The sequence below is a fragment of the Oratosquilla oratoria genome, chromosome 23, assembly GCF_046742065.1.
Source record: "Oratosquilla oratoria isolate Oo_2021 chromosome 23, ASM4674206v1, whole genome shotgun sequence".
Lineage (NCBI taxonomy): Eukaryota > Metazoa > Arthropoda > Malacostraca > Stomatopoda > Squillidae > Oratosquilla > Oratosquilla oratoria.
Window position 1 is genome coordinate 1368172 of NC_134799.1, and position 27327 is coordinate 1395498.

Sequence of the window (27327 nt, forward strand, 5' to 3'; positions counted from 1 at the left end):
CAAGATAAGAGGGAGGGAGGGGGGTGAATTGGAGCAATGGTCCTCAGACATAATTTCAAGACTTTTCATCACTAGCCGAATCAAAAGACATTTGCCTCCTGAGTGAGCATAAGGTAGAGACCTCTCCCAATGTTCCCTTTTTTCTTGTCAAGGGTGCTACTTAAGAAGTACTCACTCTTCTATTCTTTGTATCTACTCTAGAGGATTGCAGTTTGCAATTGAAATAACTAGATTCCCCATCTCCAGTCTTTTTTGCTGCAATTGTGGTTTTCAAGTGATAGACAAATGTGGGATTACATTTTTCAACTGTAATATATGCAGTTATATATATATATATATATATATATATATATATATATATATATATATATATATATATAATCTGACAATCCCCAAGTCCCCCTCTGAGGTTACATTGTATATGTTGACCAGACAGCAGTCTGGAACATCAAAGATAACTCCCAGATTTTAATTCACCAATGTAAAAGTAAACAACACCTCTACAATATATATGTATATATATATATATATATATTATATACATATATACACATACATATCAAAAGACCCTATCCTTTATATAAGAGTGGTGGTCAAGTCAAACTACACACATTTCCTTCACCCATCCAACACCAACCCAGAAATATATTTATTGTCCCTCTCATCTTCACTGATTGTGGATGAAAGTTTGTCCCTCTTGCCCACCCAGTACTTGGCTCAGAGGTGGGGCTGCAAGAAAAAGTACCTCCACAGTGGGGCCCAACAGCTGAAGCTGGTTTATCCCCACTGCTTCATGATATGGCAACACCTCTCCACTTCATCCACCCAAGAATTTATAGTGTAGACAAAAATAAATCCCTTTTGGCTGCATCAATTCCTCATCCATTCACAATCACTTTCCACTCAGTTATCTCTTGCCCCCTACCTTCCCTGCATCCAAAGCCCCTTTCACCCAGATCCATTCACCCCATTCATGATATTCTGCAAAAACAAAAATACAACCCAAAATTACAGTACACAAAACATGTAACTTTACGAAAATCCACAGTTCCAAAGTAGCCAGCATCATTCCTTGAGTCTTCTCATAGATTTCTCTGTAAAGAAACATTGGACTACGGTCTTGTGTTTTATTACTGTGAAGCATTTCTATGTCACCAAGTTATAGTTACAAGGAAAGCTGCAAGCTGTCAGCTACTTTTATGTGAAATGATGGGAGGAAATACAGACAAAATTGATAGAGGTCTTAGACCTGGTCCAGAGAGACAGTGTTAGCCTATTGGAGCTCCACCTCCAGATGGAGGCAAAGGTATTGAAAGGTTTCGAGGACAGGTGACAGAGAGAGCATTCTCTCTGATGTCAGTCTTACAGAATGAATATGGGCAAGAACCTATTGTTGGTATTTATATTTATACAGATGACTCCACACTTCTGTAATGTTCTGAGGACATCCCCAAGAAAGTGGATTTTTTGGTGACCCTTGCCCTATATTAAGAAATAACTCCTGAAAGGCAAATACATTCCAACATAACACAAAACAGCTTAAACAATTGAAAAAAATCACAAAATAACAGCAACTGTCGAGGTTCAGAGTTTGTAGAATACATAAACATGATACAATTGGTACATTAAATATATTCCTTTACTCTGGAGTCTGGTTTAGAATTTTTCAGTTGAGGGTAATTTTTTGTTTCCTTTCTTTTGGAAAAATATAATAATAATGAATGCAGCACCAAACTATCTAATTCTGCCTCCACACTACCAATTCTGGGATCTTGGATGATCAATCAACCAGCAGAGTTTTGCATCAAATATAATGATTTAGATTCCTTAATACTGCTATAAGAACTGGTTAGGTTTTCTAATAAGTGAAAAAATACAATTTAATATGATTCCAATTACATGCACCTGTTACTGTTAATTGTCCATTATCTTGTAAAAAATTATTTGTGATGTATTTCTTATATTGCAAATGCTCATTATAATGGATGTATTATCAAAACTATGTTGTCTTCATCACTGAAATCAGGGAAAACATAGGTGAGATATTCCCTAGTCCCAAGTGTGCATGTATATGAAGATATCTGTGCATGTATATGAAGATATCTGTGTTAACAATGGTGTAGGACATATAGATTATGCTTGGAGCACTGGACAAGATGCATTACTATTGGGCAACATCTGATATAACTGAAAGATGTCTGCATCATGTCTTTTATGTGTCCAGACAAATTTTAATATACAATGGACAAGAGCTGTTATAATAAAAGATGAGTTCACCCATCTAACAAGTCCATTATATCCAAATATTTGCAATATCAAGGTACATTGATATTTGAGGAGTTACACTATTGGACTTTAGTGTAAAATTGACATTTCCATGTGCTTTTCTGATTAGAAAAATATATATTAAACTCAGTTGGGTAAGAATTCAATTAGACTGCATTATTCATGCAAAATTTATGAACAAATCAATAAAAAAATCTAATACAGTCATTACTGGTCAATTCAGTTTCAGTTTGATACCATACTCTGCCAGCTTTTTTTTTTTTTTTTTTTTTTTTTTTTTTTTTTTTTTTTTTTTTTTTGTTAGGTTTGCCAAGCTACATGCCTAATTTTTGACACGATTCATGGGCTACTGCATTCCAGATTAAAAGATTTTCACTATAAAATTACTACATTTGTACTGTACATCAATAAAATCAATATGAACACCTAAATTTGGCCTAAATTATCTATAAAGAATCACAAATATGTGAACCTGTGAATGCAGATCCTGCACATGTGCTGGGGTAACCTGAATGTGTTCACATGCACACAAACATACACATACACGCACATACACATACACGCACACACACACACACGCACACAGAAATACAAAGGGCAGCAACCAAATTGGTTCCCGGCCTGGCAGATAAACCGTATGAAGGAAGACTAAAGAATTGAATCAGCCAAGTTTGAAAGATCAAAGAAAAAAAGAGGTGATATTACAGTACAGTGAGACGTCTCATTAACGGACGTTGATTAGCTGTGTTTGCGGTGTTTTTGCTGTTGTTTAGTGCGTGCGATCACTATGCCTCCCAAAAACCGCTCAAAAACAGCAAAAACACCGCAAACACAGCTAATTAATATCCGTTAATGAGAGGTCTCACTGTATTCAGATCACTAAAGGGGATAGATTACATAGACAGAAGAGATCTCTTGGAAAGGATTTTAAGAAGTCATGAGAAGAAATTAAGGAAGACTACGTGTTTAAAGGATGTGAAGGAATATAATTTTCCATATAAATGCATAAATATTGTGAATAACTTGAAAGAGGATATAGCCCAAACTGGAACAATGCATAAATTCAGATCTAAATATGGTAATTGGAAATCAAGGATATACATTAAGGTAGAGCTATACATGAATTTGAGTCTAAATATGATAAAGTGGAGAGTAGGAGATGGGAGATATGATAAGTGGTGTCCCACAGGGCTCTGTATTGGCTCCTTTAATGTTTGCCATATATATGGATGGAGTGAAATGTTACATGAACTTCTTTGCTGATGATGCCAAACTACTTAAGAGAGTAAGAACCGAAGAAGACTGCAGATCTCTACAAGAAGACCTAGACAAAATATGGAAATGGAGTCAGTGTGAAGTGAACTTTAACATTAAGAAATGCAGTATGATGGAATTTGGAAAAAGCAAAAATAGAATATCGGGTCAATATAAAATTGGTATCAAGAAAGTCAAAAGTCAACTCAGAAAGGGACCTTGGAGTAAATATCTCAAGTGACTTGACACATAATAAACATGTTAACAAACTAGTTGGAGAGACTTTTAACTTAAGATCAATGAAAATGGCCTTCGACTACATGGATGAAGAAATGGTAAAGAAAATATTAATTACACTGTTAAGACCTAAATTGGAGTATGCTGTGACACTCCTTCAACTTGGATATTCCTCTTCTATATTTTACCTTGCCATTTAATCTGAAGAACTTAGATTTGTCCTTATATTTGTCAATTACATCCTTCTTAAAGTTCTTTTCCTCTTCTCTTTGAATTTTTGTGCACTGATTTTTAGCAATTTTTTTTTTATCTTTTTAGCTCTTTTCTGCCACCTCTCTTTTGCTAAAGCACATATTTTTTAACCAGTTCTTTTTTCTTAGTACTTCTCTCCCATTAATTTTTGGTGTATACTTTCCATTCACATATTACTTTTCTTCAAATATTCCACTTCTCAATTTCTTTAGTTTCATTAAACTCCCCATTATCTACATCTTCAAACTACCTTTTTCAGTAGTTTGCCTTTGCAGAGTTTTAGGTTCCTTATATATATATTTCCTCTTATTTGTTTTCCCCACTTCTAGTATAAGTTCACTAACCATATGATCACTTTTACCCATTTGGCACTGGTAATTCAATAATCCAAGGTTCCTTGGTTAAAATCAAAACTGGTCTTGCAGTTGTAGTAGGTAAGGAACACCTATCCCTGGAGGTAAGGCTGTCTATGGGTTTTGAAGACAAGGTCAACAATTCTCTCTGACGTTTGTTGTAGGACCATCACTTGTAGGAACCCTTTGCTGGTCCCTGTCCTAGTGTACTCATGAAATGTGTTCTCAAATGTTATGCATGATCAATCTTCTGCTACACATCTGCAGTAGCATTTTTTCATTATTTTCACCCTTTCAGCAACTCATTAATCAGCTATTATTCCATTCACAAGTTTTGTGCTTGATGAATCCATGTTGGGTGGGGGCCAATAATATGTGCAAATCAAGTGGTCTCCATATACTAACACAATATGTTCCAGAGCTATGTTCATAATGTAAACAAACAATGGTCATCCATTCTAAGTCCCACCCAAACCTCTCATAAAAGTATGTGTGTAAAATATACAATGAAAAAGCAAGTACATAAATGTATACTGTATATATAAATAAAGAACATATAAATATATACAGAGAACATTCAATATGGCAATGAGTTCTTTGGGGATGTTCATGGTTTGTTTTTAAATTTTTAGTATACATACATATACCAAGGCTTTTTCCCCCTTCAAGGGAGGTAGCCAAAAAGGGAAAGGCATAAAAACACTCCCATCCATTTCATCCCTAAATACACTCCACACCCCTCCCACCCTCCCTCTCATCTGAGAAATTTTTAGTACAAGGAAATAATATTCTTTAGGGAGGGAGGAGGAGAAGGAGGAGGAAGAAGATATATATACACACACACATACAATGTGTAAGTATATCATGCCATTTTTATACGGAAACCCCATTATGTTGCCTTGTGTTTCATAAACTGGAAAACCTCAAAAGTCTTACAATGGCTGACAAGTCGAAGCCTACCCATAGATCTCTATAGGAAGAAACTTAGGACCGCAGTGTTGTATTAGTGTGGGTCAATTTCTATGTCACCAGTTTAGAGTAGTAAGAGGGGAGGGAACTAGTTACTGGGTGTTAGCTCTCCTGTGAAAAGGTGGAGGAAATACGGTTGAAATTCAGAGATTTTGGGCCTAGTCAGAATAGTGAATGTCAGCCCTTTAAGGCTTCACCTCCAGTTGAGGTGAAGGTGTTGGCAAGTTCTGGAAATGGGCAGTAAGAAGATTCTTTCCGATATCTACCTTGTATAATGACTGCCACATTCACATACCTGTCATTGGTCCCATGCATATATAGTGGTACCTCGGCTCATGAACTTATTTTGTTCGTGAAAGCATTTCACAAGACAAAAAGTTTGTATCTGGGAACTAATTTCTGCATACGAGTTAGAAATAAAGGGAAGTATGACTAATTGGTTCCAGCCTTGAGAAAAGCCCCAATTTTTTTATATGTAAGGAAAGGTTTGTCATTTGTGTGCATGGTAAACACAATATAAAGATATATATCAAACAGAAACAATAATCTAGCATATATTGTTATAATGTTAAAAAAAAAGTAAAATCCATTTACGCCTGATAAACACTCGCAGGTCCTGTTGGCAGGTCTTCTTGGTGTCCAGAGGATTGTGAGGAGGGAGGGGAAAGAGAGGATGGGGTATGCCATATCATACAAACACTATGGATATCTATTCTCTTCTTGAACATGTTGAACCACCCACCGCTAGCCCTGAATGGTCCATTTTCAGAATCCACATTAGGCTCTTCTTTAACAAATCAGCATGTAAATGACTTGCCTTTTCACATACAATAGTTTCCAATATGTTATCATCCACTGTTTCTAATTTATCCACACAAACAGCAGCTTTTCTACCCGTTCCCTCACTTTATGCTGTTGGTTGCTCAGAACTTTCAGCCTTTTTGTCACATCAACAGCCAAAACACATTTTTCTTCACAATTGTCCTTATTGGTGACTTGTTCTTCCCATGCATACGGGGAAGATCAGGAATGCAAACGTCATTAGTGCACTTCTTGCAAATCTCCTTCAACTTGATCATGAGTACTTCCATTTTTATGTCACTACCACTAAATTTCACTGCTTTCTTAGGCCCCATACTGAACTGATAAGGGTACATTATCACTGCCAAAGCAATAAAGCACTAAATAAGCACACAAAAGCACAGACTAAGACTGCAAGATATTTCCATGTTAGCATTATCTGGTTTGTACTGAGTGCATAACTGAGCAAGAAAGTGGGCAGGAGCAATGCTGAGCCCACACAAAATAGCTGCCAGGCATACAGGCATGTTTGTATCCAGGGACAAGGTTTGTATCCAGAAGCTTATTTTTGTTCAGGTGATGGTTCATAACTGAGGTCGTTTACATGTGAAGGGGTATGTAAGTGGAAGTTTCACTGTTTTATATATATATATATATATATATATATATATATATATATATATATATACTTTTTTGCACTGAAGATGTAATGTACGAAAGTGCTCTGCTTCGTTAGTTTCTTTTTCCAAGTGGTCTATTTTGTGTGTGTTTATATATATATATATATATTATATATATATATATATATATATATATACATATATATATATATATATATGTATATATATATATATATATATATATATACATACATATACCAAGGCTTTTTCCCCCTTCCAAGGGAGGTAGCCAAAAAGGGAAAGGCATAAAAACACTCCCACCCATTTCATCCCTAAATACCCTCCACACCCCTCCCACCCTTCCTCTCATCTGAGCACCTCCTGGATGACGGGTCATCCCTGCACCCTGCCCACCGCCCTGGGTCAGAAGCAGTGTCGCAAGACACAGCACATCCACAGCAAGGCCGCTTCATTTAATCGGCGACCCCCCCTCTCCGTCCCCCTTTGCATATAAGGCGAGGACGGGGAGAAATCCCTTCGGGCTGCGTCAAAATTTACTCACACATACTACCCCACCCCCCACCCCCCCGCCCATTCCTCCTCATGTAGTCACAACATCATCCATATACAACCATTCTCCACTCACCTCCGTCTTCCGTCCTCTCCCTTCCCTCCTCAACAGACACTCCCCTCCTCCCCAAAGCCCCCCCACCCCATCCATCCACCTCACCCCAGGACGTCCCCTCATGTTCACTCCCCCCACATCTGCCTTCCACACCTCTTCCACTAGTCTCTCCTCACTCATTCCCCCCATGTGTCCAAACCATCCCAATATTCTTTCATCAACCCTATCTCCCAAATCCTTTTTTACCCCTGTTCTCCTCCTCACCTCCTCATTTCTCACTCTATCCAGCCCAGTAACCCCCACCATACTTCTCAGACACCTCATCTCAAACACAGGAAAAGGTGGAGTGAAGGTGGAGGTAGAATGTAGATTGAGAGAAGCGAGTAAATGCCTTGGTGGTTTAAAGAGTGTAATGAGGAATAGACATGTGGGAATGGATGCGAAGAGGAGACTGTATGAAGGAGTGATTGTGCCAACAGCACTGTATGGGGCAGAAACGTGGAACATAAGAGAAGAAGAGAGAAGGAGTTTGAATATATATATATACACACATATATATATATATATATATGTATAATGATACCATATAATGTCTAGGTAGAATGAAAGTGATGAGTAATAGGTATTTCAGAGTGATTAAAGAAATGATTGTATGAAATAGTGATTCTGTCAACAGTATGGAGAAGCAGTGGGGTATACCAGCTTCAGCTGTCAGGCCCAGTGATGGATGACATTTGTCTTGCTACACTGCATCTGACCCATGGTGCCAACATGGTAAAAGTTGTGTAAGTAGATAATTTGGCATGAACATCTACTCTGACTCAGTCACTCCCCCTTACAAAGAGGATTGAGGTGACTGTATAAGTAATATGCGTTTAGAATAACAAAACTTATGCATTACCTGCCATCTTTCCCATTACCTGGTGCATCAAGCTTATAAAAGGTTATAATAGTGGAAGAAGCAAAATACACATGTAGCATGATGCATGTTCAACATTTGGATGTTTCATAATAAAAATGGCTACCTCCATTACAAGGGAGGGAAGCCTTTGGTTTATAGATAATGAAAGTTCCACATTTTATGGGAAGAGGAAAATATTTTTCTTTTTAAATATGTGTTACTGTGATCAGGCTCCCTCCAAAAATGACATGGCACTCTATGTTTGGTGCACTTTCAGATACTGTATAGTGATAGTACCTTACAAAGAAGTACACCAATGAAGAAGGGCAGAAAATAGTAAAAATTGCATGGGAAGTAATGAAAAAAAAAAAAAAAAAAAAAACAGGCACGAATATATAAGTTTAATTCTTTTAGAATTTTGATTATCAATGTGAATAACATAAAATGACATTTACAATTAATGATCAAGAAAGAAAAAACAACATTTACACATGTCTTTTATTGGTTTGGCAACATTTTTAATGTAAATGAACATATCTAATGTATCTAATCATAGGGAATGCCAAGCTCTGACTGGTAGCTGGTGGATGAAGTGATGACTACTGAGAAGGGTTCCTAGCTAATGTTTGGCAATAAGATGATGAGGTACAGTCCAAATGCAGTAATAAAATATCTAACTGCTGTGCAGATGGAAGGATGCAACAATTTCTACTTTTGTTACATGTTTATTTTTACCATTTTTCAATCACTGCCAGGCAGCAAATTGATGTCAAGTCATACCGCATATGATTTTCATAATTGTGGTGTATTCAAAATAGGATGCAATTTTCTGCTTGTTTCATATAAATTGTTTAGTATTTTTTCTGGAAAATTCACAAAAAACATCTTCGCTACAAATGAACACATCACATCACTTGAAATGTCAGGTTCTATTATCAGATGAATCAATTATGGTTGAGTTTTGAAGTGTTGATGAGAGGAAGTTACTGTTGCTAAGCAACAAGGTGACAAGGCATCATTCAAACATATTCATATCTCAAGATGTGATAAACCAGTGTCCAAATGTAGTAACAAAATATATTGATTTTGTCACTATAGTGCATTCACAGGAGTTAGTAAGGGCTTCCATTTTTATATATTACTTAAATATGAGGCAATGAAGTGTTGCCAAAATGCTATCATAACATCCTTAAATTTCATAGCAGCAATCACCCATTTGAGTTGGTGATGCCTCCATGTTTATTATTATTACACTATTTACAATCAAGGCTGTATTAATCAAACTCGTGCTAAAACAGGCCTTACCGTGGGCAAAAGCCACAGTATGGATTACTGTACAAATAATGAACATATTCTATGTAAGGGATATCTTTGGGTAGACTAAAGCTTTTTTCTAAGTTATTGGGGGCCACTTTTAAGGAGGACCAGAATTAAATCTTTTTTACTTTATGTGATATTTTTTCAGTATTCTGGTAGTACTAATTTTGCATGAATTCAGGATATCAGATGCATGAATATATGTATAGTTACATATAAGTTGATAGGAGATAGTGAAAAAGAAAAATGCAACTCAATTTCTGGATGTGTGAGAAAATTAAATTAAAAGTGAATTTCAATAAACATAAGGTGATGAAAATTGAAATGATAGGGGGATGCTCTTGAGAATACAAAGGGAGGAGGTTACAGTCATTAGACATTTAAGAGAAATAGTTATGGATGGGGGTATGAAGAAGGAAATGGATATGAAACTTGCAATGCTGGAAGCAGAGAAGCTGCAGGAAGAGAAAGAAAGAGAAAGTGAGAGAGTGTAAGAGAGAGAGTGCATGTGATAGTAAGAGAATATAAAAAAAAGACACAATTGGGTACAGTTCCTAGTAGAGACCACATTGCTGTCTGAAACTGGGATCAGTCTTATGGAAGAAGGTAATAACAGTAGAGCAGCTATCTGTACGCTACATCTAGCATTAGGAAAGTGGACAAAGGAGCAAGGAAGAAAATAAAGGAAAAATACTGAAAAAAGGTGCATGTAGAGAAGATGAACAAGGCCCTACTCAATGGTATGAGCATGTGAAGATAATGGATGGGGGTCAACCTAGTCTAGTGAATATACAAATCCATGGAAGTAACAAAAGAAAGGAAGACTGAAAACAAGATGAAAGAGGAATATTTGAAGAAAAAGATAATGGTAGGAAGTAGATGAGCTAGTGTATGAAAGATAAGACTGGAGGATATGCACAGAAGGGAGCAAGGAAGATACTATAGGAGCAGATGAATGGAAGATGAGATAAGGATAAAAATACTGACAGGAAATACAGGGGAATCTAGAAGTATAGCTGCACATGAGTGACATGAAAAGAAGCAAGGAAAAGTTTCTTTGCTTTAGGTTATCCCTTTTAAGAGAAGTGAGGAAACTAGTACCATTCTCCCCTCTCATTTTGTATTGTTAGGCCAGCAACCCTCTACACAGAGAAATCCCCTGGTGATGAAAAACACCGTATATATATGCATACATAGGAGCAGGTAGGACACTACTATAAATGAAAAGGTTTCGTCCTGTCTACCATGCTTAAACATGCTGACTTCTTCCACAACTAAACTAATCTTTGCCTTCACTGGGAATGTATAAAAAGGAAAACAGGCTTGCTGTTATCATATTTCAACGGATTCCCAATGAAAAAATCCACTGTATACGGAAACACACACAGGCACATACACACTGGCTTGCTGGTGTAGTGGTATTGAGCTTGCCTACTAACTCTGCACTCTGAGCTTAATTCCTGTTCATGGCTGGAAAGCATCATAGTATGGCATGCTAGTACTCCACTCTTGGGCAAGGTGTACTAGGGATGGGGTGGGGGTGGGGGTGGGGGTCACAGCATTACCTATTGGTTGTGTCATATATATGTTCTGAGCTCTCATCCAGGAGAGTAAGAACTGTTAATCACTGGTCCAACACATGATTCAAAATTATGGTGATGTTGAATCAGTGTCATGGCTAAAATGTGTGGAAGCATTGTGAAAGACAGATGGTCAAAATATTTATAATAGGAAAAAATCCCAGTAAAAAACAAAATAGCTTCAGGACAGGAAGATTATGTGTTTCCAATTTGTTATGTTTGTTCAAGAGTAAGCAATGTGCTCCAAGAAAGGGACGGTTGGGGACTGTGTTTACCTGCATCTAAAGAAAACTTCTGATACTGGAACATACAGGTCTTACAAGGAATTTACTGGAATGAATGAAGAACAGATCAATGAGGATAGTAACAAAGGACAAACTGTCTGGATGGAAAGAAGTTACTAGCGAGTCCCACAGGGGTCAGTATTAGCACCAGTAATGTTCTTGGTAAGTGTTAATGATTTAATGGTATAATCTGGCCAGTTATGCTCATTAAATAATGATACAAAGATCATGAGGAAAGTAAGGAATATAGAGGAATGTATGTTGCTACAAGAAGATCTGAACAGGGTATGCAAGTGGAGTTTGGAGTGTAATCAGAAATACGAATCAAAAGAAACTTATAATCTACTGGAGAACATAAGAGTAGCACTCCACTACATGATGAACAGAACTGTTAACTGGATTCGCTCTTTACTGGAATATTCTGCAGTGGTGTAGCTGCCACACAGATATAAACAAGATGGAAGAAAATTCTGAAAGAAGCAAGCACAATAGTTCCAGATCTTGATGATAATTCATATGAAGACGGATATAATATACAGGGACTGCACATCACCAGATCTTGATGATAATTCACATGAAGAGGGATAAAATATACAGGGACTGCACATCAATGCCGAGAAGAGAGGTGATCAAATAGCAGTGTTTACAGCCATAAAAGGTGTGGACATATTTGATAGAGAAGACTTTTGGGAACTAAGCAATACCAGAGGCCATAAATGGAAAAAAAAATTAGGTCTGAAGGTTATTTAAAAAAATAAATTTTCTGTACAGGAGTATCAATTCTTGGAATCATTTGGATAAATGAATAGTAAATTAAAATAACAATTTGGGTCAAAATGAACCAGTGGGAACAGAGTAATGGGATCCTATGAGCATAGCTCTAATCCTGTATACTATAAGTAGGTAAATACACACACACACATTTTCATCAAATTTCCGAACATTATGTTTTTAGAATATGAGGATTACAGAATACTCACACCCTTCCCCTGGTTTAGTGAGTTAGATATCATACTTCTGATTAGATGGTGAAATGCTGCATACATAAAAATATTTATGTATACATACACATTCAATTTATTCACACACACACACACACACACACATAGATTAAGTTGGAACCATATATGAATTGGAGTCTAGTCATGTTAGAAAATTAGAGAATAAGAGATGGGACCCAACGAGCATTGTTCCTTTCTTGTATACTACAATTAGGTAAATACACAGCGGCAGTAGCAAATATAGAAGAAGAAAAAAAAAAAGCAGAAGCTAAAAAAAATAAAATAAATAAGTAAAAAAAGGAATAAACTGAGAGGACAAAATTTTATTAGTGATATACCAAGAAATAAAGAGGTGGCTCCTTAAAAAAGATCCAGAGAAGAAAGGTAAGAACTGAATTGAAGATATTAGAAATAGCCTATACACATATAGACTGATACGAGGAAAATTAGGGATAAAGTTTATCTAAATGAGAAAGAGCCAGCTATAATGTGCTTTGCCGAGTCTAAACTTATTGAAAATATTAAATCTTCAGGTTGATAAAAGAAAGCATAACATATGGAGAAGGAACAGGATAGGAAACTGGGAGGTAGTGTGATGAGGGCACTGGAGAAAGAAAAGAAAAAAGGAAGAAATGGTAATAGAAAGAATCAGTCAATCCTTTGCCCCAGGTCTCTCTTCAGTGAGACAAATGGGCCCTAGGTAAAAAGTAACAGCCACCACATTGACACACAAGTCACTCAAGAAAGAAATATTGTGTTGTCTAGGTATGGCTACAGAGGGGCTATATAAGATGGGGTGTTCAGTGTCCTGTGTGTGATGTTTGCATCTAGGGCTCTTTATTTCTGTAACCAGGCCTATTCTGTGCTGGTACTTCGTACTGGATGGTGTGATGATACTTAGTATTGGTTGGCGAGTTGAACATATTTGTGTAAGTATGGTTCTTGAGCGAGATTTTTCTGTAGGACTGATCCTTGGGGGGGGCTCAATGAAGTACAGAGTTTAGTGATCAACAGTGAAGAGCCTGGTGTGTGATTAGTGTGAATATGTTTTTGTTTGGTTGTATCGTGTACAGAAGTGGTAGGTTAATGTGGACGTTTGAATAGTATGCTGTTGGTGTATTTTATTTTATATATATATTTATCTATCTATTTTTTGGAGATACATGGGTAAAGTTCCCTTGCAAAGAACTATGTACCCATCATTCTCAAGAAAAAAGATCTTGGCCTTTTTGGGTAGTTGTTCTATTAGGGTGCTTTTGATGTATCCTGTTATTCTCAATGCTTCATTTCATAAAGTTTGTTCAGTGCCTACATTTTTTCTGATTGTTGGGAACCACGCTGTGGAGGCATAGTCAAATGAGGTTCTTGAGAACTGTTTTTTGAATGTGATTAGTTTTCTTCTATTCTCCAAACTGATTTTAGTATTTTTATTTTCTTGTTAATTTTTTCCGGTCAGATTAAAAAACTAATAAAATAAAAACAAATAAATAAATAAATAAAAGCTAACTGCATCTCTTTTACTACTACAAGCTGATGATATAGAAACAGTCCCACACTAACACAACAAAGACAGCAGTCCAGTGTTTCTTCCTGGAGAGATCCACTGCCATATACTATGGGGCTGCAGGTTTCCTGCAGTAAAACTTTGTGTTAACAATTATTATAATTCTTTCCGGTGACTCACAACTGCAAGCTATCTGACCACAGCCACGAGGCTGATCCAGAAATCACTCACAGAGGAAAAATTGAAATGTTGTCTAAATTGTGGGTGTTTGTTATTGAATAATGATGTTCGCTATTTGGTCTCTTACTGGGGAATCACAGACCCCAAGGAATCCAGCCACAACAACCAGGCTAGTTCACATTGTCTGTAGTGCGTATAGGACAATAAAAGCTAACTTGCATTGTGCACCTTCTGTGTGGCAACTACACAAGGGGATTTGATGTCTGGTACCAAGCCAATTCTGTGTTCGTACTCTTTCAGGGCTGAAAGACAACCTGATCACAGGCAGGTCTGAATCACTCTTAGGAGTAATTTCTTTTTCGCTTAATGGCTGGGACTGCCTGATACAGCATTAGATTGTTGGCAGTTAAAAGCATTTGTGGGACCAAGAAGAGGTGCCTGTAAGTGGTGATCTTGAAAGACTGATGTCGGACAGCAGAACTGGATGGAGTGAACTTGAGGAAGACCAAGAATGTGGTGGACAGACAGGGTGAAGGGAGCCCTGGATGCAAGAGGAATGTTTGTAGTGCCAAGAGGAGATACTGCAAAATATAGTAAAGTGGTTGTTTGTGGAAGAAGAATTAACACAGCCAAAGGACATTCTTAGCTGCCCACCCCCCCTTTTTTATGAGGGTTTGGCATATAATAAAGTAGTGGGGGTAAACCATCTCTGATTGTCTGGCTCTTCTGTGGAAGCGCTGTGTTTTGCTGTGCTGCCTTTGACCTGAATAGTGCGGAAAGGGATAGGTATGAGCATTTGTCCCATGTGGTACTAAGATGAGAGGGGTGATGAGTCTTGAATGAATGTGGAATGGGTGTGGGGTGGGTGTATTCTTTGACTTTGCTACCTCATTTATCAGGGGTCAGAGGCCTTTTGTTATGTATGTATGCTTATCTGCATATGTAAGAGCTTTGATGTTATGCTCTGGATTTAGGGAGGGAAGGTTATGTATGAAGAAGCTGAACAACATTGGTGATATTATTGCCCCTTGGAGGACACCTTTGTACAGTATGTAGGTCTCTGGTTGAAATTGATTCTGAGACACTGCATTCCCTAGCAGCTAAGGTATCAACAGTTCCTTGTTACTGTTGTACTTTTCAGTTTCTATGATCTCTCTTGATAGCATGTGTCTTGGGACTAATACTTTAATCTTACAATTTTTTTTTAACCTATTATCACTATTACTCTTCTTTGTCAAAATTATTTAGTTTTTGTTGAGTAAGGTATGTGATCTGTGTCCTAAGGGATTGGCCTTCTATGAATCTATGTTAACTTGGTAGGGAACATATGCCGAGTTCAGATTCTTTCCTGAATCAGTCTTTCCATCAATTTTGTTAGGGAGGAGAGGAATGAGAGAGAGGTCTGCAAGAAGCTGGGGATTCTGGTATTTAGTTTGGTTTCAAGATAGGTATAATATGTATTCCAGATTGTTACTATTTTGTGTTCTAGTGGTTGAAGGTTGCTATAAAAATTATATTGCTTTTGGACCTACATGATGGAAATATGAAATGGTCTGTTCATTTAGAATGTGACTGTCACAATATGCCTGCCAGTGGTAGCCCTGCATCACAATGCTTTAGGAACCTTCATAAATATACCATATTTAGAATTCCATTATTGACCAACTTAAGTATGCAGAATAAACTGGATGCATTTTAAGAATAAACTGGATGCGGAGAGATACGAAAATAGGTCACCACGAGTATAGCTCTCATCCCGTAAAATACAACTAGGTTAATACACAAAGGAAGAAGAAAAGGAAAGGCAATCTACACCCAGAGTATTCAAAGTTCAAAATACTCATTGTGGCAGGGAAGAAGATACAATTGACTAAAATCCTGTAACATAACGTGCTTAAAAAAACAAAAAAGAGCTTCCCACACAGTGATAGATACTTGGAACAAATTAGATAAAGAAACAGTGTCTGCAAACACTATTCAAAATTTTAAGAAAAAACTTGATGCTGAGAGATACAAAGACAGGTCACCATGAGCATAGCTCCCTTCCCGTATAATACAACTAGGTAAATACACGCAACCACACACACACACACACCTACAAACATTCTGAGCAGCCACTGTGATGTCAAATGGCATAAATCCAAGCTCCAACAATATCAAAGGAATGCAAGTAGTAGTATAAACATTCTAGAATTTGTGCACAAGGGTCCCAAATGTGTGATGGATAAAAGGGAAGGATTATGGCAGTATTTTAGTTAGTCATGATATTATGTTATATATATATCTTTTTATGCAACACCTGTTTAGATTTTCCTGGCTTTGTTAAAAGAGTAAATAGTGGAGAAAAAGACCAGGGTGGGAAAATTGACTAGTCTCACCGACACATTTGAAGAAATTAAGTAAATAAGCCAAGATTTAGCAATTCTTAGATTGAAAAACTCAGAACAGAATGTGATGATTCTAAAATTACGACACCAATCAATTGAAACATTGCCTCAAGTTTCAGTTTGTGGAAAGCACACAGTAGCTGGCAACACTCCTTGGAATCTCCCACAGATCTCTCTGGGAAGAAACTTTGGACTATTCTCTGTGTTATATCAACATGGCACTGTTTCTATGTTACTAGCTCAAAGTCATAGGAAAAGGAGAGTAGCAGCTGGTTATCAGCTCTCCATGTGTGAAAAAAAATGTGAGAAAGCTTGGGCCCAGTCAGGTTTCAGCCCCTCAGGGCTGCACTTCCTGATGGAGGTGTGCCTGTCATTGGTCCTAACAACACCAAATAGCTGAGAATAATAAAATTCTTACAATATAGGGATTATAAAAAATTAAGAAAAGAATGAAAATTCAAACAAAAACAAAGATACCCGGTACTTGGAAATGACTTAATTAAGGAATGATAATATAATGAATTGACATCAACAGAAAGGAACATTAAGAAATTTATTGAAGATCTAGGCTCATGAAGATGAATAAGTTGTTTCTTTGAGAGATCACTGAAGAGCAGAGAAGGAAGAACAAAATATGGAAAAAAGTATATCATGTGTTAAAAAAATGTTGGTATGAGACATGGTGCTCAGATGAGAGGAAGGGTGGGAGGGGTGTGGAGTGTATTTAGGGATGAAATGGGTGGGAGTGTTTTTATGCCTTTCCTTTTGTGGCTACCTCCCTTGGAAGGGGGAAAAAGCCTTGGTATATGTATGTATGTATGAGACATGGTGGATACGAATAAATATATAATCATAATAGGATGTGCAAAGGATTATATCCTGTCCAGAACAGTTAAAGTAAAACAGGGGAACTTACAAGAGCTAAAGAGACAGTATCTATATTATTAAATAATAGGAATTCAACAAATGGATAGACAACAATGAGACTGACGAAGACTATGAGCTTTGCAAATATGAGGCTGGTGGGGTGAGACCAATGATAATTAAATCAAAGTCAAGATTTGCAGTGAACAAGATACTACAATATAGAGGCTGGCTGACAATGATAAGTTTAAAAATATTTGGATAAGGATGGTATAATAGCGGAAGCATTAAAAAACTGTATATTCTGTATCATTTGATGCAGTCTGAAGGGATTTCTCCCCATCTTCTCCTTTTCTGCATGAGGGGATGGAGAGGGGGGGTCGCCGAATTAATGAAGCAGCCTTGCTGTGGATGTGCTATGTTTTGCAACACTGCTTCTGACCCAGGGCAGTGGACAAGATGCAGGGATGACCCATCATCCAGGAGGTGCCAAGGTGGGAGGGAGGGTAGAGGGGAGTGGAGTATGTGGGGGATGGAATGGGTGGGAGTGGTTTCTATGCTTTTGTCTTTTGGCTACCTCCCGTGTAAGGGGGGAAAAACCTTTGGTATATGTACATATGTATGTATATATATTCTGGGGATTCCTATGTTGGAGGAGAAAAGACAGAGTTGACCTAATAGCAACTTTTAGAACCATGTGTGTAAACAATCGTGATGAAGAGGACCTGTTAGTGATCAATGGAAAACCAGAGACCATGCAATGAAATTGAAAAAGACAAGATGTTTGAATGTCATTAAAAAATACAGTTTTCCATACAGGATTATTGACTCGTGGAACAGTTTGCATCAAGGAATAATAAAGTCAACAATTTCAGGTCAGAATTTATCACTGGGAACGTAGAGACGGGACTCTATGAACATAACTCTTATTCTATATTCTAAATACACGCACACACACAAACATACATACACACAGTAGAGGTCAAATGGGGTCAATGTGAATAACTGACACTTAAAATTTTAGCCTTTTTAAAGTCTAATGGACCAATTGAGTACACACAGAGTGAAGCAATACTATTCAGGGTCACTGTTGAAGCATAAAATTGGTGGTTCCAACTTTGGGAAAACTCTGGGAGGGAAAAACAGAGATTTATGCATCAATTCAGAATTCTTTTTAAAAAAAATTCACATTAAAATGTGTTGATTTTTTTCACTACAAATGGAAATTTCAAAAGTTAGTAAAAAAGTTGAGTAATTTCATGTAGAAAATTGGTCAGCACAATATTGAAGCCAAAATAAAAGGGATAGCTTCCGGGGTGACAATAGCATAAAGACATGAGGTAAGTACAGGGATGTTTTGGACACAGGAAAAGAATGAGTGAAGAAAGGCTAGTATAAGAGGTGTGGGGCACCAAAGTAGATGGAGTGAACCATCTGGGGAAGCAACTGAGAAGATAAAATGGGCGGTGTGGTGATGGTTGTTGAGAGAAACAACACAATGGTGGAAGAAGCAAATCTGAAAATCATAATCTGAGAAGAGAGTTCATGGTGGGTTATGTTTGCCCTTCAAGAAGAGAGCTTGGAATGAAGCTGAATATTGAAAAAATGTGTCAGATATGACTCTCCTTAGAGAAAAAAAAAATATATATAAATAAAAAATGTAGATATATATATATATATATACACACACACACACACACACACAGACAGGGGTTGGACAAAATAATATGAACCCCTGCCAAATACACAATATTCATTCCTTAATACGGTGTTGGGCCACCATTTGCCTGTAGGACAGCTGCAATCCTTTGCGGTATGGATTCATAGTGTCTGAATAGTTTCCAATGGAATATTGTCCCACTTTTGTACCAAAACATTTGCCAATTGCTACAATGATGTTGGAGGTAGAAATTTGCTCCTCACTCTCTGCTCTAAAACTCCCCATAATGGTTCAATTATGTTGAGGTCTGGCAATTGTGCAGGCCAGGGAAGATGTTTGATGATATTCTGATGCTCTATGAACCAAGACTAAACCTTTTTGACTGTGTGTATGGGTGCATTATCGTCTTGGAATGTGGCTGTGTCTGGCAGCAAGACCCTCATCATAGTAAGAACCTCATCATTGAGTATGGCGAGGTATTCATTCGCAGTCATCCAGCATGTGATGTGAATGAGAGGACCAGTGATATAGCCACCTAAATCATAACGGAACCACCCCCATGCTTGACTGTAGGAAGCAAGCAATCCAGATCATAGGCTTCTTTCGGGGTTCTCCATACATAAACCCTGCCGTTCATAGGGAATAATTTGAACATTGATTCATTGGACCACATCACATTCTTCAAATCATGAGGTGTCAAGGTTTTATGTTCATGGCACCACTTCTTTTGCAGCTTAGCATTGGCATCCTTTATAAGGGGGTTCACAATTGCAGCCCTACCATGAATGTTAGCTTTGTGGAGCTCCCACTGTACTGTTTTCATCGACACTGAATTCCTCAGGTGTGTGTTGAGTTCTGCTGTAACTTTTGCCACAGTTGTTTTATGTTGTCTGGCCACAATCTTTTTTAATGTTCATCGGTCTCTGTTGGATAACTTTGGGTTTCGCCCACTATTCCTCTTCGCCAATGATGTTTTCCCATGATTTGTATGCTGTCATTACCATGAATACTGTCACTCGCGAAACATTTAACAGTTCAGCTGTTTTCGTCACCGACACTCCCGCTAACCGGGCACCATCGATTTGCCCTCTTTCAAAGTCTGAGAGATCACACATTACATTGGTCACTTGTTGTAACCGTCGCAGACCAAAGCGTACAATACACTCCTCCCTCGATTTACGAACTAGTTACATTCTTGAAGAACCGTTCATATATCGAATATACTTAAATCGAGCACTTTTTTCCCATATAAACCCATTATATTATGCAAGATAGGTTCTTAAAAACAAATTTCATGTCCCTATAAAGTCATCACAACATTAAATATGCATAATCTTGAATACTGTTCTCTGCCAATTACATACAGACACATAAAATATCAATATGCAAAGTAGACAATAACGCTTAGGAGGCACAATGTCATTTGAAATAATGCTAATAATCCACGATTAACCAAGACCCATTAAGTAGACCAAGCAGTACACGGCTTTGTTTTGAAAACAATAACAAACTGGGCGGTTGGTTCTTTCTCAGTACGTATGTATCTATTTTCACTTTTATTTATTTATTTATTTTTTTACCTGGACATATGGCAGTTTTTTTTTTAATATTTATGATGTAAAATATATATTTTTTTAATATTTATGATTTAAAAATACAGTATTTTTTTCAACAGGATTTTATTCGTTATGGCGAATTTTTAGTTCATATTTCGATTTTTGGGACAATTTTTTTTTTGTTCGTTATAGCGAAAATTCGTATATGGAGCGCTCTTAAATCGAGGGAGGAGTGTACACTGAAATATAACCTACAAGACCTGCTATGTAAATTGTGCAATATATACGCAGTGCATGATTTACCCTGATGCAGTGCTCCCAACATGCATCAAGATGTACTATTTTGCGTGGTGTTCATATTATTTTGTCCAACCCCGGTATATTTATAAAATAAATAGATAAATAAAATAAAGTACATACATACATACACCAAAGGCTTATCACCCCTTACAAGGGAGGCAGTCAAACAACAAAAGCATAAAGTCCACTCCCACCCATTCCATCCCCATATACTTCACTCCCATCCACACCCCTCCCAAGTATCCACACCCACCCAAGTATCTAAAACTATCCACTCCCTCCATTTTCTCTCCCTTAACATTCACCTCCAGTCTGCTGCCACTTTCTCCTTGTACATCTCCTCACCTTACTTTTACCTACATTTATCCTAAACTTCCTTCTTTTGTAACCTTCCCAAACTCTGTCACTAAACTTCCCTCAATCCCTCCTCTAATCCTGCTACAAGCGCAGTGTCATCAGCAAACAACAACTGGCTACCTCCCACTTTTCTCCATTTAGACAACTTTATGGATGGGGGAAGACAGGGTGGTGATGGATACGGAGTTGCCTAGTATAGGCCTTATGGTCTCTTGCAGTCCTCCTTTATTCTTACGTTCTTATGTTATGTATGTTCCATTTTCTTTAACCATATCCATCCCTCAACCCATTACCCTTGCATTTACCTCTCACACCACAACATCCATGTATAAACTGAGCAGCCAAGGTGATTTTAACACATCCCTGGGCAAATTTCCACCTTTATCTAAAACCCCTCACTCTCTATTTCTGATTCTAACACAAGCTCAACTACTCAAGTAAAAAACTCTTGACTGCTCTTAAAAGCCTTCCTTCTATCCCATATATCTGTAATACCTCCTAAAGTAAGAATATAATTCTAGTGCAAGACTTTATTTACAATGAGGTCAATTGGGAGTGGGAAGTGGTAAGGCAGATTTCTTGGGTAATACTCTGTTAAATATAGCAATGGACACATATGATGAAAGTGGGTCAAGTAACAAAGGATGATACTCTCATGAGAATGGAATTGCTACTTACCAAAGAACCAGACATCATTGGATTTTTTTAATACTGTTATCTATGGGGAAGAGTGATCAGGTGACACTTGAGTTTATATTGGATAAGGAAGAACCAATACAGCAAAGGAAGTGTACAAATGAGCAAGAAATAACAACACAAAACAATTTGCAAAGCAGGGAAAGAAATTTTAAAAGAGGTATTATAAATAAATACATAGACGAACCAAAACTGTTTTACTGGTTTGGCACAGGTAAACTGAGACACATGGAAGGAATCACCAAGCTAACAGTGGTCAATGAGGTATTTAGGGAAGATTCAGCTCAGGCAGAAATAATGAAAGTTTAATCTGTCTTCACAAAGGAAAGCTTTTTTGCAAAGGAAATGGAGGTGAGCAATGATTTGGATTAAAAGATATATATGTAGACATAATGGAAAAGCTCAGTTTTTGGGAATCACTTGATGTGAGAAAAGCTTCAAGGCCTGATAGGATCTCAAAACTGGACACTTAATGAATGTAGGGAGCAAGTGGTGAATAAGATTCATGGTCTAATTGTTTGTTCAACAAAAGACCTAATTGAGTCACAGGACTGGAAAAGGATAATGTGGTACTAATTCATGAAGGTGGACATAAGAAGATACACTGGATTATTGGCCACTAAAGACCAATGACAGGTTCCTGTATACAGTTCTGCAAGATGGACAGAGAAGCTAACCATTTTATAAACCCTGTCAAACCACTCACCTCCATCAGTAGGTGCAGCTCTGAAGGTCTGGCACCAATGTTCCCTCTAATTTTTTGCTGTGAGTGTGCACAGAAATTTGCCTGTGTACAAACTTTGGCTTCTCTGAAAAGCCATGGGCGCACCCATGGCAGCAAAGTCATTTCATTCACAATGGAAGCACTAGAGTCAGAAGAGGAAACAAAAAAGAACAAAGTAACTATTGGTTTGACGGCTGGCAAGTTACCATATTTTTCGAGAATTATTAAATAGATGTTTGGGACTTCTTGATTGAATAGATTTTAATATAATTTGAAAACCTTGTGTGTGCACATTTATTTCTTTATGTGCACTAGTTGTAAAACATGTGTGTGCACACATGCGCACAGCTTAGAGGGAACATTGGCTGGCACTCACCTTCCAGACCGGGCCCAAGACCTTTCTCCGTCAACCTTAACTGTATTTCTTCTATTTTACACGTGGAGACCTGACAACCACCAACTCCTCTTCTTTCCCTACAACTTTGAGCTGGTAACACAAAAGTAGTCCCATATGGATACAAACTTCCCAGAAAGATCTGCAGGAGCTTCCAACAACCTTTGCCAGCCACTGTAGGGCTGAGTTTTCCACTTAGTGAAATTTGAGGCAACAATTGATTTGATTGAGAGGCCAGTATCAATGATTGGCACATTAATGAGATTATGTGAAAAGATTGTGATAGACTGGTGGGTCAAATACTTTTAAGAGCTGAACAATATGTCAGACAGTCAGTTTGTCTTCAGACAATGAAAGTCACGTGTGTCAAAACTATAACTTTTATTGGAGTGATTGATGTGCTGAAAGAGCGAGATGCTGGGAGGACTGTGTGTACCTCGATCTTGAGAATGTCTTTGATAAAGTACCTAACAGTCAACTTTTGTTGAAACGGAGCAAACTGTAAGACCAAGAGGTAAGATGCTCAAATTGATGAAAGATTTTTCAGATGGGCAGGTACATGAGTATGGTAATAAAAGATATTATTTTCACCATGGAGAGCAGTAACCGGCAGAGTCCCACAAGGTTCAGTGCTGGCACTTAAATATTTCTTATCTATGTTGACAACATGATGGCAGGTACAACAAGCTATGCAAGTCTGGGGAAGACCCAAAGATCATGAGAAAGGTTAACAAATGAGGGCTCTCGGCTGATGAAAAAAGATCTTGACACTATATATGTAAAATCAGAGAGAACTGTGATCTGATTTGCAGTGCTCAGGTCACTAAAGGGGTGGATTACATTGAAAGAGGAAATAACTTGACATGGGATGGGGGAGGGTTTCACAGTCATGAGTACAAATTGAAAATGTCTAAATGTCTAAATGATGTGAAGTAATACAGCTTTCCATACAGATGCATATGTTCCTGGAGAAGCCTAGAAGATGATATAGCTCAAGATAGAAAACCATAAACAACTTTAAGTATGGGTATGTTAACTGAAGAACAAAGTGATATAGCCCAAGTTGGAACCATACAGGAATTTTAAGCTAGGTATGATAATTGGAAAGTAAGAATAGGACCCCATAAGTGTTGCTCCTTTCCTGTATACTACAATTAAATAAATACAGTTAAGTAATTACACACTAAAATATATGCACATGTATACATATACAATGTGTGTATATATAAACATATATACATATAACAATATATTTACATATATGTACATATACATGTACATATATATAACATACAGAGAAAATGTTGTGTACACACATATGTATATACATATATATATTCCAAGTTGGAACCATACATGAATCTGAAAGTCAGGTATGATAAACTGGAGAGAAAGAGACGGGACCCCATGAGCATTGCTCTTTTCCTGTATACTACAATTAGGTGAATGCGCACACACACGCACACACGCACACACACACACACATATGCAAACATTTGTGTACAGACATTCACACACCACTACCACACATTCACACACCACTACCACATACATGCATTTTTGTTGATTCTATGTATCTGTATTCTTGCATTGCAACAGCTGGTGCCATGAGGATATGCAGATATTGCTGACTCAGAGTACAAGACAATCAAAGGTCAATAGACTTTACTCATCATAAACAACATATTTCCTAAAAATTATACAAAACTATAAAGTAAGATTCTTTTCAAAACAATTATATACCCACATCCTCTTTAAATGCAATGGAATACAACAGAGCATCATCAAAAATAGAAACAGACTCAAGTTTTTCCCTTTACAAAGAGTGCAAGGCAAGGTACAATACCCATTTAAATACTTCTAGGTAGTGGAGAAAAGTAATAATGACGAGGAAAAAATCAAATAAAATCAAATAAAAAAGATAATAATAATCATAATGAAAAAAAAATCCCACGAGATCTAATTTTGTGCCCTAACATCTAAAATGTTTAGGAAAGATTTTGAGCCCAAACCTAGAGTTACGAGTCTGAAGTGTCTGAAAAGGAGTCATCTGCAAAAATGATATCATCAGCCAAATCCTGGAGATCTAACTCTAGTAATAGTGTCTGGATGGAGCCACGAATAAGCTCCAACTGATGTTCTCTTTCTTCAATGAAGTCCCACAATACTATATCCTGCAAGAAAGGAGAAAAAGATGTACATAGTAAAATAGTACAATAAATACTTACTCCAATACAAACTGAATATTTTATCGGAACTCAATAAAAGGCTAAATGTTAATGGGTAAAATTGCTGTGTTGTAACATAAGACCAATCTAAAAAGAATACTATAAAAAGGCTTGTAATGCTACTCATTATTTAATATAAAGAGTTTCACAAAAACACATATCAAAAGGCCCTTTTCTCTTCGATTGTGGATGGCCCAGCCAGGGCACACTCCCATCTTTCATCCATCCCACACCTAACCAACACCCATTTGTTTTCCCTTTCATCTCAGCTACTTGTGGATGAAGGTCCATCCTTGTCCCCCATCCTCTGCCAAGTCAGAAACAATGCAGCAAGACACAGAGCCTTTGCTAAAGAATTTATAAAGTATATAAGAATGAATCCTTTCTGGCCACACTGATTTATCATCCATTCACAACCACTCTCCGCTCACACCTATCTTGCCTTCTGCCTTCCCTATTCGAATGACATCCTCTTTCAATCCAAGGTTCCCTTCATCTCATCTATCCATCTCAGTATTGGTCTTCCCCTTAATATATTTCCATCCACCTCCATTTCATTTTACTTTATTTCATTTATTTATTTATTATATATATATATATATATATTTTTTTTTTTTGTCTTTCTTCACTCATTCTTTTCATGTCTCCAAACCACCCCAGTATTCTTTGATCAACTCTATCTGCCAGCTCTTTTTCCACCCTCACCTCACCTCATTTCTTACTTTATCAACCCTCATAACTCCACCATTCTTCTTGAATTTCATCTTATTCAAAATTGGGCTCCTTTCTTTACATACCAATAAACTTCTTCCTTTTTATATGGAAGGTAGGCAACCAAGCATGCACCTGCCACCACCCATCCCACTCCCTCATTAACCAATTTCCTTTCTATCTTAGCTCCCTGTTGATGAAGAGTCATCCCTGTCCCCTGCCTACTATATCTACTGTGAGACCTCTCATTAACAGATGTTAATTAGCTGTGTTTGTGGTGTTTTCGCTGTGTTTTCAGTGCTGTTGTTTAGTGCGTGCAATCACTATGCCACCCAAAAACCACTCCAAGTCAACGGATTATTCACATCAACAGACACCGTTAACCCCCTTTTAGTCTGTTAATGAGGGGTAGTACTGTATCATATATTACACACACACACACACATCATAAATCTAACTACATACATACATATACCAAGGACTTTTTTCCCCTTTACAAGGGAGGTAGCCAAAGTCAACGGCATCAATCCATTCCTACCCACTTCATCCCCACACCATTCCCATTTCACAACCCTCCTTCCCTCTTTTCTTGGCTCCACCTGGATGATGGGTCATCCCTGCATCTTGCCCACTGCCCTATGTCAGAAGCAATGTAACAAGACACAGCACATCCACAGCAAGGCCATTTCATTTAATCAGCAACCCCCCCCTCCATTCCCTCATGTAGAATAGAAAAAGAGAAGACAGAATTCCCTTTGGGCTGTGTCAAAATATTCACACATACTCTCTCACCTCCCTATACCCCACCCACTCCTTTCCATGCATCACAGCATCATCCATACACAACCATTCTCCACTCACCCCTATCTTCTGTCTTCTTACTTCCTTCCTCAACAGACATTCCCCTCTTTCCCAATGCCCCTTTTACCCCACCCATCCATCTCATCCTTGGTCACCCCCTATGCTCACTCCTACCTCTGCCTTCCACATCATTTTTACTAATCCTTCTTCATTCATTCTTTCCATGTGTCTTAATTGTGAGCTGGAAAAAAAAAAAAAAAAAAAAAAAAAAATTGTAATTAGGCATGATTATAGACTGAATACAAATCTTGAGGCAATAGTCTTACATCACTACATAGCTGTAATTCCCCATCTGCATTGATCCTTCGCCGTCTTCGGGGTGGCCCTACGTCTTTCTTAGTACCATCTGGGAGGGCATGTAGATAAAAGCATTTGTTGCCAAATGGACACTGGCCCTCACCCTGCTTGAAGTACTTGCACGCCTT

General features: G+C 37.6%; 1 long non-coding RNA gene across 1 annotated transcript; it reads right to left on the bottom strand.

Moving 5' to 3' along the window:
* LOC143037849 (uncharacterized) lies at positions 1 to 27327 on the bottom strand. Its single transcript, XR_012967524.1, has 3 exons — positions 27169 to 27327; positions 25115 to 25276; positions 1 to 1094 (listed from the first exon to the last, which is right to left on the bottom strand). It is a non-coding gene; the product is annotated as an uncharacterized LOC143037849 (long non-coding RNA).